Source organism: Panthera leo, chromosome C2 (genome assembly GCF_018350215.1).
Source record: "Panthera leo isolate Ple1 chromosome C2, P.leo_Ple1_pat1.1, whole genome shotgun sequence".
NCBI classification, from domain to species: domain Eukaryota; kingdom Metazoa; phylum Chordata; class Mammalia; order Carnivora; family Felidae; genus Panthera; species Panthera leo.
The window spans coordinates 47962848-47978986 of record NC_056687.1 but is presented as its reverse complement, the minus strand read 5'-3'; the positions used below and the strand labels follow the sequence as shown (position 1 = coordinate 47978986).

The 16139-nt window shown below is 38.6% G+C and overlaps 1 protein-coding gene and 1 long non-coding RNA gene across 5 annotated transcripts in view; one reads left to right on the top strand and one right to left on the bottom strand.

Annotated features, from left to right (window-relative positions):
- The window catches only part of LNP1 (leukemia NUP98 fusion partner 1), a 38860-nt gene that overhangs the window by 15853 nt on the left and 6868 nt on the right, over window positions 1-16139 (bottom strand). The window lies entirely within an intron of this gene.
- LOC122229811 lies at window positions 8612-15381 on the top strand. The gene is made up of 3 exons (XR_006207138.1): window positions 8612-8686; window positions 10610-10714; window positions 15132-15381. It is a non-coding gene; the product is annotated as an uncharacterized LOC122229811 (long non-coding RNA).

Here is a 16139-nt window from a genome sequence, read left to right as displayed (position 1 = left end):
GATGAAACCCAGGATCTCCCCCAAAAGACAAAATGAAACTGGTATTTTCAAATGCTCTCCGATAATGGGATTCTTAAGGGAGAAAGATTTACTAAACAACCACTTCACCATCAGGCAGCCTCAGGGAATGTCTATTTATAAATTGTGCAGCCCACATTCCCTCCCCTCCCCCTGTCTTTTTAAATTGAGGCTTTTTAATCCTTCCATTGCTGGGGCTTGTGCCTCCAAGCCTAAGGGTGGGAAGCACAGTCCACTGCCTGGTTTTCCCTGTGCTTTGCTGCCGATGGCATGTGATGGCATCTCCAGCTGTCAATGATGATGGAGCATGACCTTATAATATGCCTGTCAGCTCCAGGCTAGTTCTGAAATGGGGCCACTTACAAGGGACAGACTGACTACAGACTGCTAGATGGCCAGCTTTTGGCATGTTATATTGTCTGCTAGATACACTCCTAGTAAATAAAACTGCTATTGATACAAAATCCTGGGATTAAGGGAGCATTTTTTTTACTGATGTATCATTTATATCTGCATAAATGTAAATAATATACATGTATGTATATAATGTACAAATATTAAGTGTTCAGTTTGATGAATTTTTTACATGCATATACCCATATATAATCACCACCATGCAGGCGAAGACAAAACATTTCCAGCATCCCAGCTGGCTCCCTTTGTCCTTCCTCCAATCCAACCTCCCTCCAAAAGGTTATGACTTCTGCCTGCTGACTCTATAATTTTGCCTGTTTTTGAACTTTGTTTCAATGGTATTATACAGAATGTATTATGTCATATCATTCAATGTTATATTGGTGAGATTTATCCATACTTTTGTAGTAATGGTAGTTCATGCTATATAGTACTGCATTGTATGAATATCCCACATTAAAAAAAATTCAATCTACTAACTGATGGTCATTTTGGGCTGTCATTTGGGTTGTGTTCAGGTAGGGCTATTATAAAAAGCTTCTATGAACACTATAACCTTGCCTTTTAGTGGGCATTTTTTTGAGATAACAGGAATAATGCATTTATTAAACCCCTGCTTTGTACCAGGTATGAAGTCAAATATCTTACATATTTGTAAATGTACATATTTTTAAATGTATCCTGGGAGATTTGTATCACATTTTATAGATAAGGACAGTGAGATTCAAACAGATCATCACTTGCTCAAGGTTAAATTACTACTAAGCAGCATAGCCAAGTTTGAAGCAAGGTGTAGAATAATGAAGTCCAGACTCCACCATTCCACCAGTATTCCAAGAAAACTTTGAGAAATCTTGCATTTGTAAACAGAGGTATTCTTGGCCATTTCCCATATGAAAACTCTTTGAGTTGCAAAAAGACATGCTTAATAATTGTGACCAGTGTTTCTAGAGCATGGTACCACAATTTCTAAGTTGCTAAGGGAAAATAACCAAAGCATAAAATAGCTTGCAACATTTTTACTTCTTGTTTTAAATAGTGAGAGATACAGGCTTGTAACTTTGTATATTTTTATTACAGAATGCAGAAAGCCTGCTTCTCAATGGCCCAGATGAGAAAAGTTATAACTATAAATGTATGCAACCACTATTGGTTGTCTCTATTATTAAAGAAAGAAACATGGTAACTTCATTGGGGAAGCAGGATAGGTATATCCACAAAACTTAACTATGGATAAGCCTCTTCTTTTCTATTCCTCTTAAGACAGGAATGTCTTTTCTTCCAATTTTTGAAACAAAATAATAAATCTATGACCAGTGGATTGAAAACCCAGAACAGATCATACCTAATTATTGCTTAAAAGTATTTTGAGGAAAAGAAATAGGACATTATTTTAAAAACCTCTTTGAGTGACATCTATCTCTTGGAGTTCTGAACCCTTCTTATATTGGGAAATGTTCAGATAAAGTTATAAATATGGAGATTTATTATGTGGAATCGGCTTATGCAACTATAGAGGTTGAAAGGCCTCACAATCTACCATCTGCAAACTAGAGACCCAGAAAAGCCAGTGGTGTAATTCAGTCCAAGTCTAAAGACCTGATAACCAGGGGAGCCAATGGTGTAAATCCAAGCCCAAGGGCAGGAGAAGATGAGATATCCCAATTTATGAAGTGAGGTGGGAAAAAAGGGCAAATTCCTCCTTCTGTCCTTTGTTCTAATCAGACCCTCAACTGATTGGATGAGGCCCACCACACTGGGGAGGACAATCAACTTTATTGAGCCCATCAATTCAAATGCTAATCTCATCTAAAAACACCCTTACAGACACATCCAGAAATAGTGTTTAATCTGGGCACCCCATAAAATTGACATAAAATTAACCATCACAGGCACTAATCCCATTCATGAGGGCTCCACCCTCTCATTTATCTCCCAAAGCCGTTATCTACAAACCATCATATTATATTTAGGCTTCAACATATGAATTTTGTAGGATTACAACATACAGCCCATAGCAGGGTCCCCACATAAACAGCACCCATTAAAAACCATGGGCACTAAGTCCCAAATGAGAATGTAGACACTTCACATGTGTTGCCAAAACTCATTACTGGAGAAATTAAATGCATCCTATAATAAGGCTTCAATGGAAAAAATATATATATATATTTTGGAAGCTTGTGCCTGGCTTTCTTCAGACTTCACCCAACATGCCCTTTACCATTTTAGATTTTACTTTGTATCCTTTCAGTGTAACAAATCTTATCCATAAGTATAACTATATGCTGTGGATTTTTCTAGCAATCTTTAAACTGCGGTGCCAGTTGGTGTCAGAAGTGGGATTTATTAAAAACAGCTCTGACTCACTGAAATATGGCTAAAACAGTGTTTGGAGAAAGGAGGTATGAAAGGGATACAATTGTGAACCTTCACCTCCCAATGGCTACCTAGTCACCTGTGGTATGAAACAGCAGCTGAGATGATGTCTCTTGTGAAAGGTGAAGGTTACCTATGGAATTAAAAATGATAGATCCAACCCTAGGAGAATTGGGTTTATTGGCTGCTTTTGGCCATGGTAGCTAAGGTGAAGGAATAAAAAAGTGCAGGCTGGGTGACACCTTTAGGTTTTGTTCTGTCCTTCAGGTGGGAGGAGAAAGGGTTCAAACATTCCTTTAGGGGCGCCTGGATGGCGCAGTCGGTTAAGTGTCCGACTTCAGCCAGGTCACGATCTCGCGGTCTGTGAGTTCGAGCCCCGCGTCAGGCTCTGGGCTGATGGCTCGGAGCCTGGAGCCTGTTTCCGATTCTGTGTCTCCCTCTCTCTCTGCCCCTCCCCCGTTCATGCTCTGTCTCTCTCTGTCCCAAAAATAAATAAAAAACGTTGAAAAAAAAATTTAAAAAAAAAAAAACAAAAAAACATTTTGTGTGAGCCAAAATGTTGTATGTTTGTATTGTTCACTCCTCCAAGTGGGAGGAAATAAGATTAAGTCAGTTCCAAGGCTGGAGAAAACTTTACACAAATTAGGAAAAAAAGACAGAGATGGGGGGGGCGGGAGAAGAAGAGGGGAAAAATAACAATCTACCCACTGGTGCAGCAGCCTGTTGCATTCCAGCTGGGATTTCTCAGTAGTTGTAATGTTAATCCTAAAAGTGTTGAATTTACTGCTAAGGTTTGAGTAAACTTGCAACAACAACAACAAAAAAAAAAAAAAAAAAGAAAGAAAGAAAAGAAAGAAAGAAAGAGCAAGAAAGAGACTTTCTAAAATGTGTTTATTTTTTGTTTTATGGGTATTGCATCTGGGTATATAATTTTTTTAATGATGTAAAAAATATATGCTTGTAATTTCATAAAGGCTAGAAGGATTATTCTAATCTGGTGAAGTCTCCCAATAAAAGTGTTAATATAACATAACTTTCTTGTTTGGATGGATTAAAAATTTAAACTCTTTGAACTTCTGAATATTGAAATCTTCATAACTAATTATTTTTGCTATGATTTTTGCCTGTTGGACCCTATGAGAAAAGGCAGACAACATAAAGAGAAATATTCTCCACAGGAAAATATAGTTTTTGAGGTTTAAAAAGTAGTTTTTTAGCTTGATAATAAGTTTCTGTAAAATCAGAGGTCTGACTCTTACAGGCTGGTGATTTTCTAGACTAAGTGTGTATATTTTTGAGTAGGTCAATTTGAACTCCAAGTCCAACAAGATAAAGGGGGCTTAAAAAGCCTTGGAACACCACTGTCTAACCTGTAGTCTCTCACCTTTGCTGCTGTCAAAGAAAAGTCGTTGGCTTTTTGGAATCCTGAATTCAGAGATCCTAATTGCCTGGACTCGATGGTATGCTGAAACCTAACAACATCTGTAACAGACAGTTCCAATCTTGGAAAGTAGACATAGGCTAAATGAATCAAACAGACTCTAAGACGACTTTAGATTTAAGACACCCCTCTGTGGGGCCAGAAACATTGTGGATGCTGGCTGGAAAACATGGGTCACCTGTAGATACCCACTAGTAAGGGCTCATTCTCTGATGGGACCATCTGAAACCAAGTTGCTAGTGGCTGTATATTTCTAACACAGGGGCTAATTGCATTTGAGATGAATGATCACAAGGAACCTAATGTGTGATTCCCATTGAAAGCTGTTAAGTTGGAAGACAACACAGAATGTAGGGTAGACCTCTCCACTCCACTCCTGACAGAGGGGGGTCTCCTCTCACCTGCTGCTCAGGAATGTCTCACTGCTGTTGACTTATGTCTGACTTTCAAGATTATTTGAAATTTGCAACGACAGACTGATAGCCTGATTCTACTTTACTTACCTTTCTCCTTAGTCAGGCAATTTGATTATTAAATGCAGCAATTCCCAGACAAAGATTGTTCTTTTTCAGGCTGATTACTGAATAAATGATCAGGATGAAAAGGGTGAGGGTTATGTAAACATGTTCTGAAAACTTTTGAAAATTCAGGATTTTGTCCTAACCAGTTCCTGAAGATGATATGTCTTTCTGGTTAAGTTATATTAACAGTGTTTTTCTGTGTAAATTCTTCTATCCCTCTGTTATGAATTTGTTAAATTATCACTTATTAAGTGGAGCATGGGATGTCAGATGGTGAACTGTGGTTCAACAACAGACCACAAGCAGAATTAAAATAGAGAAGGTTTTTATTTACAGGTCCTGGAGGAAGTACCCGGCACACCTTGAGGGCTATTGTGGGGAGGTCATGGCAGAGTGCCGACAGAATGAGGCAGAAGCTGGGACACAGGTTTTTATTAAAGTCTGCAGGTGGAGTGCTTTGGGATTCCCAGGTCTAAGGTTACATTGGTCAACTCAAGCTAAAAGGGCAGGGTCTGATAAGCCACACGGTAGTCTTATTTAAGGAGCTCCATAAGGGGAAGGCAGTGGGGGTCAGGGGAGATTGTTGATCACGAGGGCTGTTGGGGAAGTGATAGCAGGAACTTACATGTGCCTGTGACTCTGCAGACTGCTATCTAGGGCATGTGCTTGTATGAGGGGTCTAGTGTCAGTTTAAGGTCCCTGCTTGGTCAAACAAAATGATGTCAAGGTAGCAATACCATGGAGTAACAGCTAAATTCTCAATACCCTCTTTACACCCAACCCTTGTTGATGAAAAATGAGAATAAAAAATGACTGGGGAAGAAACATAAAGTAATGATTATTAAATGAGACACACTGATTTTGTAATAACAGAAAACACACACACACACACACACACACACACACACACACACACACACACACCCAGCACCTGGGAAATGCCGGAAGGAGGACATTAATGATCCCTATTTCTCATAACTACTCTGTTTTTCAGAACTACTCCTGAATGCCAATGTTGCCTTCCCAGGATGCTGTGAGGTCCTGAATTCAAACCAACTACTGAACCTATGATCACACCTGACAGTGCTGACTGTGGGGCAGCTCCTATGTTCCCATGAAGAACACCTCTAGATGTCGTCCACACTCATGAGGCAAATGAACTGATGTCAAAAACAAGCAAAACTGGCTGAAACTGCCTTCTGGAAGTCCTTCTGGAAAACTAGGGACTCAACTGCATTGCTTGGACTGGACAGAGACCCTAGAGCAGAAGGACCCACAGTGGGAAGCCACACTGGGGGGGCCCTGTTAACCTCTAATGCCTAACTAATGTATGCCTTCATTGGGTGACCTAACAATTGCAAACTTTTTGTTTCCAAGAGTACTCTCTGGGATTATATATCTTATACATGCACCTTGACTTTCATGAGTCACCTCAGTCCTGGAAGACATGCAGGACAGCTTCAGCTTTACTAGCCTTGTACTGCACTTGAACTGATGACTTAGGTCAAGTAAAAAAAGTTAATGCAAAAACTTTAGGAGAGGGCCACCTGACTTACTAAAATTGAAATTGTTAATTTTTTAAAAGGTTACTTATTTATTTTGAGAGAGAGAGTGCCTGTGGGCCCATGGGTGGGGGAGGGGCAGAGCTAGAAAGGGAGAGAATCCCAAGCAGGCTCCACAATGTCAGCACAAGATCATGTCATGAACCGCGAGATCATGACCTGAGCTGAAATCAAAAGTCAGACGCTTAACTGCCTGAGCCACTTAGGAGCCCCTGACCTTTATTGTTAATGGGACTTGTTTAATTTTAATTTTTTTAATTTATTTTTAGAGAGAAAGCACGAGCAGAGGATAGGGGCAGAAGAGGAGACAGAGAGAGAGACAGAGAGAGAGAGAGAGAGAGAGGGAGAGAGAGAAAGAGAGAACCTTAAGCAGGCCCCATGCTCAGCACAGAACCCAACTCAGGTCTCAATCCCGTGACCCTGGGATCATGACCTGAGCCTAAATCTTAACCAACTGAGCTACCCAGGCGTCCTAGTGGGATTTGTTTTAATTGGCTAAATCCAGGACTGTGGAGGGCATAAGAGAGTCAGTACAGCAAGTTGCCTTCACCCTGCCGCATGGGGTTCTACTGATGATAATTTTGCTCTAAAAACGTCTTGGCCAAATGGGGTAGACTATGTGGAAAAGAGTTAGCATAGTAGCCTGAGACTACATATCCTTAGAAAAGCCTTCCTGCAAGGTTGGCCCTTGACTGGCATCTGGGAACCTGGCTGGTTAACTTTCCCTAGTATTATAAAATTTACCCTAATTAATGAGTAGTCTAAATAGCTTATCCAAACTTTGGTTTATGCTGAACAACTAGTTTTTTTTTTTCTGAAAGTCTGGAATTTCTGTACATGCTAGACAGTGTGTGCCTCATGACCATCATCCAATAAAAGGCCTGGGGTCTGAGTTCCCGGTGAGTTTCTCTGGTAAACAACACTTCTCATTAATGGAAGAATTAAGCATGTTCTATATTCCAAGGGCTCTTGGAAGCTTGAGACAGTTTTCCTCCAGACTTCACTTATGTGTCTTTTTACTTTGATGATTTTTCTTTGCATCTTTTATCAACTGCATGCTGAGCCCTGTGAGTCCTGTGAGTCACTGCACCTAAGGCTGGTCTCCAGGACTCCCCAATACAGGAAGGAAAAGGAACCCTTCACAACTTTGGCCAAAAATTCTCCCAAAGAAATAAGCTATGAAGTTACCCCCCAAATGAAAAAGAATTTGGTCTACATTATATAAAATCAGTCCACTTCCATTTTTTCTCCTACTTTAGCTCATTTACTTAAAGGTATGAGAAAGATGGCTCCCTGATTTGCCTGAACAAAGGTCCTTATAACAAACCCGGAGCAGCAAGGGGACAGCAGCAGCAGTTGTCAGGTCTTGGCAGCTGGCGGAGAACTGCTCTTCCAGTCTGTCTTAGAATCCCTCGCACAAGAGGAGGCCATGTCCCAACCTGGGAGCCTGGCCACCAGCTTCCCCTGGCGGAGCCCTGGACACCTGCCTTGAGGAGACAGTGCCAGGGGCACTGGACCAAAGGGAGCTGCCCTTTGGCCCCTGCTCTAATGTTCTGCCTTGCCAGGCCCACGGTGTGTACTCAAAAGTGTCAAAGGGGCCAAGACAGCTGAAGTTTTCTAGAAAGCTTAAATGTGTGTTTTCTTATCATTCTTAATGTGAAAGGAATTACCTTCCCTTCGAGGGTAGGAAGCTTGTGGTGTGTGTGTTCTCATAAAGCAGTCAGACATCATGGGTGCCCAGGGAATCAGTGAGAATAATCCTTGGGCTATGTGAAAATGAAGCAGCTTTTCGATGCCCCCTCTCACATTCACTGCTTCAGGAGATTACTATCATGAAAAAATGATTTTCTCTTTATTTCATTCTCTCATTTATTTATTTCCCTTTATATACTGCAATGCCTTCCCTTTATTTATTTCATTCTCTATAGCCCCTATGGTTATAGTAATTTATTTTTTTGGTTCATTTTCTTCCTTGGCAGTTAAAGGGAAGAATTATTCCCCATACTATTTTCAAGCTTTCCTGAGCCAGTCTCATTCGAGAAAGGAGGTGCTATGTATGGGAGAACTGAGCTGCTACATCCTTATATATTTATGTATAGTCAAAATACATCAGCGGTTTTTATATAGTTTCTACTTGCCAGAAAGCAGTGCTTGAATATTTGAAACTGTGTGCTGTTATATTTAGTGTCCTGGTTGTTAGAATGTTCTTTTGCAGGCAACATGTCATAATGTAGTCATCCATTTCCATGATTGTTATCAAGTTACACTGTGAAGTTTGCAGTGTATCAAGTTACACTGTTGAAGTGATCATCAAAGGCACGACTGCTTGGTGTTTAACCAAGGGTCTGAAAGTATGTATTATTTGAGGGCAGATAATCATTATTTATTATTCTAAAAAGTTATGTAGCTTATATCATGAAAACTATTTTTAAAATATACTATTGTTGATGTAAAAAATATATGAGGAGGATGGGCGCCTGGGTGGCTCAGTCCATTAAGCCTCCAATTCTCTCATTCTCTCAGGTCATGATCTAACAGTTGGTGAGTTTGAGCCCTACAATGGGCTCCGGGCTGGCAGGATAGAGACTTCTTGGAGAAGTCTCTCTCTTCCTCTCTTTCTGCCTCTCCATCACTCACAAACACACGTACTCTCTCTTTCTCAATATAAATAAATTTTAAAAATGTATGTATATGAGGGTGGAAAAGGTTTGCCTACAAAAATATTGGTTAGATAAATATCTAGTTACTTTGGCATTAAGCATCATTAAGTTCTGCAGGATTTGGGCTACTGGTGGGTTTCATAATAGTCAAAGTCATTAGATGCTGGAATAGGTTTTTATAAGACAATACATCATCTCTTCCACAGAGAACTTTAAGCATGGCATTCATTCTCATCTGCCACAGATGGAACCTGTCTAGCTTTGCCTCCAGTAGTATTCTTAATTTTATGGCCTATCAAGGTCTTGTTGATCCCTGAGCAGCTATTATTCTAAAACAGATTGCACATCCTATTTGTTAAAATTTGCCATTATGTAAAAGAAAAAAAAAAAAACTTTATCAGTTTAGTTCATCAGTGTGTTATACTTCAGGAAAGGCTTCCTCCAAGTCATTAATTACAATTTCACCGAAACTAAGGGTGATGTCTCAGCACTTTCTTTTAATCTGAGTCTACAAGCCTCCCCATAAGAAATGCCTCAGAAAAGAACTGAAGGAATTAGATAATCTTTTGAGCTCACTTCTAAGAGGGGCAAAATTGTGCAATGTACAATAATGGTGTAGACCACCAAACATTTAAAGGAAACTGTGACAAAATATGACATTTAGGAAAAGAAATTGCAAAGTTTGAGTCAATAAACAATGGGTGGTCCTCAGACTATTATAAATAAAAATTTTAATGAAGCTTCAGAACAATATTTTCTGAGGATCAAATGCCATACAATGTTAGTATGAATATAGTCTTTCTGGAAAGAAATATAGCAAGATGTATTAAGAAGATTTTTTAAAAATATTTATATTCTTTGATCCAGAAATTTTTCTTCTTAGTATTATAGGTATATAAACAGGTACAACAAAAGATATTTGTTCATCATAACATTATTTAAAATAGAAAAAATATGGAAACATCTTAAACGTATGACAATTGAAGACCATGCTAATAAATTATGATATATTCATATAACAGAATTCTGTGCAATCATAAAAAAGCAAGGGATTTAATGACACTGAAAACTTCTCAAAATATTTGTCAACTTGACTGGGCCATGTTACCCAGATGTTTGGTCAAACATTATCCTGGATATTTTTGTGAGGGTGTTTTTGGATGAGATTTACATTTTTTAAGTGTAAACTGTTATTTATTTATTTATGGCAAATAAAATTTCAAAAAAATTTTGAATATAGTTGACACACAATGGTACGTTAGTTTCAGGTGTACAACATAGTGATTCCACATCTCCATATGTTATATTATGCTCACCACAAGTGTAGCTATGTCTGCTACCATACAACATCATTACAATATCATCGACTATGTTCCCTATGCTGTGCCTTTTATTCCCATGCCTTCTTCACTCCGTAACCAGAAGCCTGTATCTCCCATTTCTCTTCATCCATTTGCCCATCCCTCTGGCAACTATCACTCTGGTCTCTTTATTTATAGGTCTAATTCTTTTTTTTGTTTGTTTATTCATTTGTTTTATTTTGTAGATTCCACATATAATTGAAATCATATGTTAATTGTCTTTCTCAATCTGATTTATTTCACTTAACATAAGACCCCTAGATCCATCCATGTTTGTTGCAAATGGCAAGATCTCTGGATGAGATTTATATTTCAGCTGGTGGACTTTGAGTAAAGCAGATTGCCATCCATACTGCAGGTGAGCCTCATTTAATCAAAAAAGCCTAAATAGAAAATAAGGTTGACCTACCCCCAAAATAGGGAATTCTACCAACAGACTGCCTTTGTACTTCAACTGCAATATTGCTTACCCATGAGTCTCTAGCCTGCTGGCCCACTCTGCAAATTTTGGACTTGCCAGCCTCCATATCACGTGAGCCAATTCTTTAAATTAAATCTCTCCCTCAATCTCTCTCTCTCTCTCCATAACACACACACACACACACACACACACACACACACACACACACACACATCCTACACATCCTATTGGTTTTGTTTCTCTGGAGAACACTAATATATACAATTCATTAGTATGATCTCAAATATCAACTATGAATCATGGATTTCAGATAATTTTTATTTGTTCTTTATACTTATTTCTATTCTCTTCAAGTGATTATGCATCACTTTTGTAATCATGAAAAGATGTTATTTTAAAATTTGTTAATGTTTATTTATTTTTGAGAGAGAGAGAGAGAGCACAAGCAGGGGAGGGGCACAGAGAGAGGGAGACACAGACTCTGAAGCAGGCTCCAGGCTCTGAGCTGTCAGCACAGAGCCTGATGCAGGGCTCTAACTCACGAACTGTGAAATCATGACCTGAGCCAAAGTCAGAGGCTTGACCAACTGAGCCACCCAGGTGCCCTGAAAGATGTTATTTTAAAACGACTCATGCATGTCATACTTAATGGGGAAAGACTGAAAGCTTCCCCCCTGAGATAAGGAAAAAGGCAAGAATGCCCACTCTCACCACTTTTTTCAACACAGTGCTAGAAGTTCTATCCAGTTCAATAAGGGAAGAAGAATGGAAGTGGGGTGAGGGAAGGCATACAGATTTTAAAGAAAGAAATTAAATTGTCTCTATTTGTGATAATGATTGTCTCTATATAAAATCCCAAGGGATATACAAAAAATACTCCTAGAACCTAGAAGTGAGTTTCAGCAATGTTACCAGATACAGACTCAATACAAAGAAAAAATTAACTGTATTTTCTACATACTGAAAATGAACATACAGAAATAAAAATTAAAATTATAATACCATTTACAATTGCTCCAAAGAGAGTGAAATACCTAGATACAAATCTAACAAAACATGTACAGACACTGTATGCTGAAAAGGACAAAAAGCTGATAAAAAGAAATCAAAGAAGATGAAATAAATAGAAAGGCTTACTCATGAATTAGAAGAGTCAACAGAGTAAAGATGTCATTTCTCCCCATACTGACCTCTAGGTTTAATATAAATGCCTATCAAGGTGTTTGTAGACATAGAAAAGCTTACTCTAAAATTTATAGAAATTCAAAGGACATGAAATAGTTAAAAACAGTTCTGAAAATGAAGAATAAAGTAGAAAAATCATGCTATACAATGTGAAGGCTTACTGTATGGCTACAATAATAAAGAATGTTCTATTGATAGAGAAAGACACACATGGACCAATGGAACAGAACAGAGAATCCAGGAACAGATATAAATATATATATTTAAACTAGATTTTGCAAAAGTGCAAAAGCACTTTTGGCAGGGTGGGGGTGGGGAATAAGGAACAATCTATTCAACAAATGGTGCTGGGACAATTGGACATTCACATTTTAAAAACTGAATCTTCCAGCAGCCATCTGGCAGTGCACACACATGTGTGTTTGCCCTGTTTAAAAAAAAAAAAAAGTAAAAACAAAGTAAAAAATGAATCTCGACCTATGTCTCACACCTTATACAAAATTAACTCACAATGGATCACAGAATTAAAAATAAGTTGTGAAGTTATAAAGCTTCTAGGGAACAAAATGGAGACAATATCTGAGATCAAGAACTAGGTAAAGAGGGGTGCCTGGCTGGCTCAGTTGGTGGAACGTGTAACTCCTGATCTCAGGGTTGTAGGTTTGGGTGTAGATATTACTTAAAAATAAAGTCTTGGGGCACCTGGGTGGATCAGTGGGTTGGGTGTCCAACTCTTGATTTTGGCTAGGGTTGTGATCTCACAGTTCATGGGATCAAGCCCTACATCAGGCTCTGCACTGACAGTACAGAGTCTACTTGGGATTCTCTCTTCTCTCTCTGCCTCTCTCCTATTCACACACACTCTCTCTCAAAATAAATAAATAAATTTTAAAAAAATCTTTAAAAATAAAATTTAAAAAAATAAAAAAATAACAAAGCAAAGAGTTCTTAGATTTGACACTAGACATATAATTCATAAAAGGAAAAACTGATTAGCTAGATCCCATCATATTAAGAATTTTGCTCTGTAAATCAATGAAAAGAAAAGCTAAAAACTGGGAGAAAATATTTGCAAACAATGTATCCAACAAGGACTAGTTTCTAGAATATATAAATAACTGTCAAAATTCAACATTAAAAGAACAAAAGAGCAAAAGACATGAAAGACACTTCATTGAAAAAGATATATAGATAGCAAATAAGCACAAGGAAAGGTGTCGACATCATTACCCATCAGGTAAATGCAAGTTAAAGACAAAATCAGTTATCACTCTAAACACCTATCAGAATGGATAAAATTTATTAAGACTAGTGTAAACACCAAATGCTGGAGATGCAGCAGAGAAGCTAACTCATTCTTGCCTTGCTGGTAGGACTTAAAAGTGGTACAGTCACTTTGGAAACCAGTTTGCTAGTTCATTTTAAAACTAAAAGTGTGGGGCTCCTGGGTGGCTCAGTTGTTTAAGTGTCTGACTCTTGATTTCGGCTCAGGTCATGATCTTACAGTTTGTGAGATCGAGCCCCAAACTGGAATCTGTGCTGACAGTGAGGAGCTCGCTTGGGATTCTCTGTCTCCCTATCTCTGCCCGTCCCCGACTCATGGCATGCACATGCATGCTCTCTCTCTTTCTCTCTCTCAAAATAAATCAGTATTGGGTATAATGCACTATTGGGTATTTACCCTTGAGTAATTAAAACCTATGTTCATGCAAAAACCTACACGTGAATGAATGTACAGATTTGATATACACAATTTAGACTGCCCTCAAGAGAATTATGCTGAGTGAAAAGTCTTAAAAGAATTCATACTATATAATTTTATTTATACAACATTCTTGAAATAACACAATCATAGAGATGAAGAACAGATTAGTGATTGCCAAGGGTTAAGGATTGGGAGCAGGGGGTTGTGGCTATAAAAGTTTAGCATGAGAAAAACTTTGTGATGATGGAACAGTTCTGTATTTTGATTGCAATGGTAGTTACATGAAACATGTGTGAAAACTGCACAGAATTTTAATACACACATACGAGTGCATGTATGACTAATGAAATCTGAATAAATTTTGTAGATTGTATCAATGTCAATTTCCTGGTTTGATATTGTCCTATAGTTATGCAAGTTGTCAATATTGGAAGAAGTGGCATGAAGGGTACATGGGACCTCCGTGTGCATTTATTTGCAACTTTCTGCGAATCCATAATTATTTCATAATAAAAGTAAAAAGAAAAATGACTACTAAGAAAAAGAAACTTCTCTAAATGGGTAGCTACAAGATCAAAATGCTGTTGAGCTAGAGGTATTCGGGGATGACAATAATGAAGACAGCATAGGTTTTCAATCTCTCTGAATCCCCACATAAAAAAGCCAGTAGAACAATTGTAGAGGAACATATCCATAGACAACTCTACAGCAAATATTGGTGACAAAATGGGCTCTGCCCCCAAGTGGACAGTGTGAGTCAAACCACCAAAAGCTAAGACCTGGGACAGTTGTCCAAGCAGGAGGAAAAAGAAGGAAGCAACAGGGCATCTGCCAGACCTGAGAACAGGAGAACCACAAAACAGCCAATAGTTTGGCAAACATAAGGGACCAGTTTAAGAACAGTGCTAATCTTTCATCCACCAGCATTGCTAAATTATTTTATTATTTCTAGTAAATTACACTTTTGGGGGGGTTCTATGGAGACCACCAGATTGTCTGTAGATAATGAAAAGTTACTTCTTCCTTTCCAATCTCCTTTTATTTTCTTTTTTGTCTTATTATTTTGTCTAACACCTTCAGTACTATGTAATAGAACCTGAAGTCCCTGACTGATTCTTGACTTAAAAAAGAGAAAAGTACTAACATTTCATTGTTAGGTATGATAATTTATTTAGACTTCCAGATGATCTTTATAAAGCTTCTATAATAAAAATGTTTTTATAATTGTGTCATGGGCAATTATGGCAAGATAGTAACATTGGTTAAATCTTAGTAGAAGATGGTGGTAGAGTAAAAATAATTGCAACTTTTTTGCTACTTCTCCTATGGAAAGTTGGAGTCTAATTCACCTCCCCATGAATCTGTGCTGGCCCTAGTAACATGTCTGACCCATAAAATGTGGCACAACAAGGCTTTACAAAGCCATGCAGCTTCTTCCTAGGGCTCTTGGGACATTCTCTCTAGGAACCCTGAGATGGCCCCGACTGCCATGCTGGAAAGGCCACAAGAAGGTGTCCCCCTGAGTAATCTGAAATGCATCCAGTCTTCAAGCCATTTTCACCAAGGTGTCAGGCACTGAGTGAAGCTTTCTGGAACCCTCCAGATCAGGCCGACTGCCAGGAGTATAAACCATTGACACCAACAGAAGAGTCAATCAAGCCTTGCCCAAACTCCTGAGCAATAAAACTTTAAGATATAATAAAATGGTTGTTCAAAGCCACTAAGTTGCTTTAAGCCACTGCTACTTGGGATAGGTTGTTAAGCGGCAATAGTTAACCAGAACATAGACACAGAAACTATCTTTTATGGCTTTACATTTTTTCATAATTTAGCAAAATTGAGTCTCCTCCTCATTGCTGGATTTGAAGCTAGTTTCCACTGGCTTGGAAAAGCAACAAAAGGTAAAGATAGGGGACGTATAGCCTAGAGGTCCTCAGGTTCAATGCTAGATCAAGGCTAAGATCAAGTTTGCATAACCAAGGTTCCTAGTCTAATAGGAATGAATTAGAAAATGGTACCCTTTTTTTGGTGGATATTCCACTGCAGGCTGATCACTTAGTGATGGACAGTATCTTCATGCAATTCAGAAAAAGGAGCACCTTTCTCCAGGCAGACACAGCCTGATACCAGACTATGAGGAACAGAATGCAGGCTGGACCTTAGCCCCCACTTGATCCAGCCTTCTTGTGTAGGGCACAATTCATGTAACCTATATATAATATCTTTATAAGTATAAGCAAGGCAACATTTCCACATGCGCAAATGACACAAATTCTTGTGGGTGGTGATGAACTAAATTGATGAGGATAGAAAGATCTTAACAAATCTGTGAGTGGGCAGAAAGGTAGCAAATGCGTGCATCAAGTATATGCATGCACGATCAGTCACAGCTAAGGAGAGGGAGCTAGGGTTAAGGAAAAATGCAGAGGTTCCTTCTGACAGCAAAAAGAGCAGCTACTTGATTGAATCATA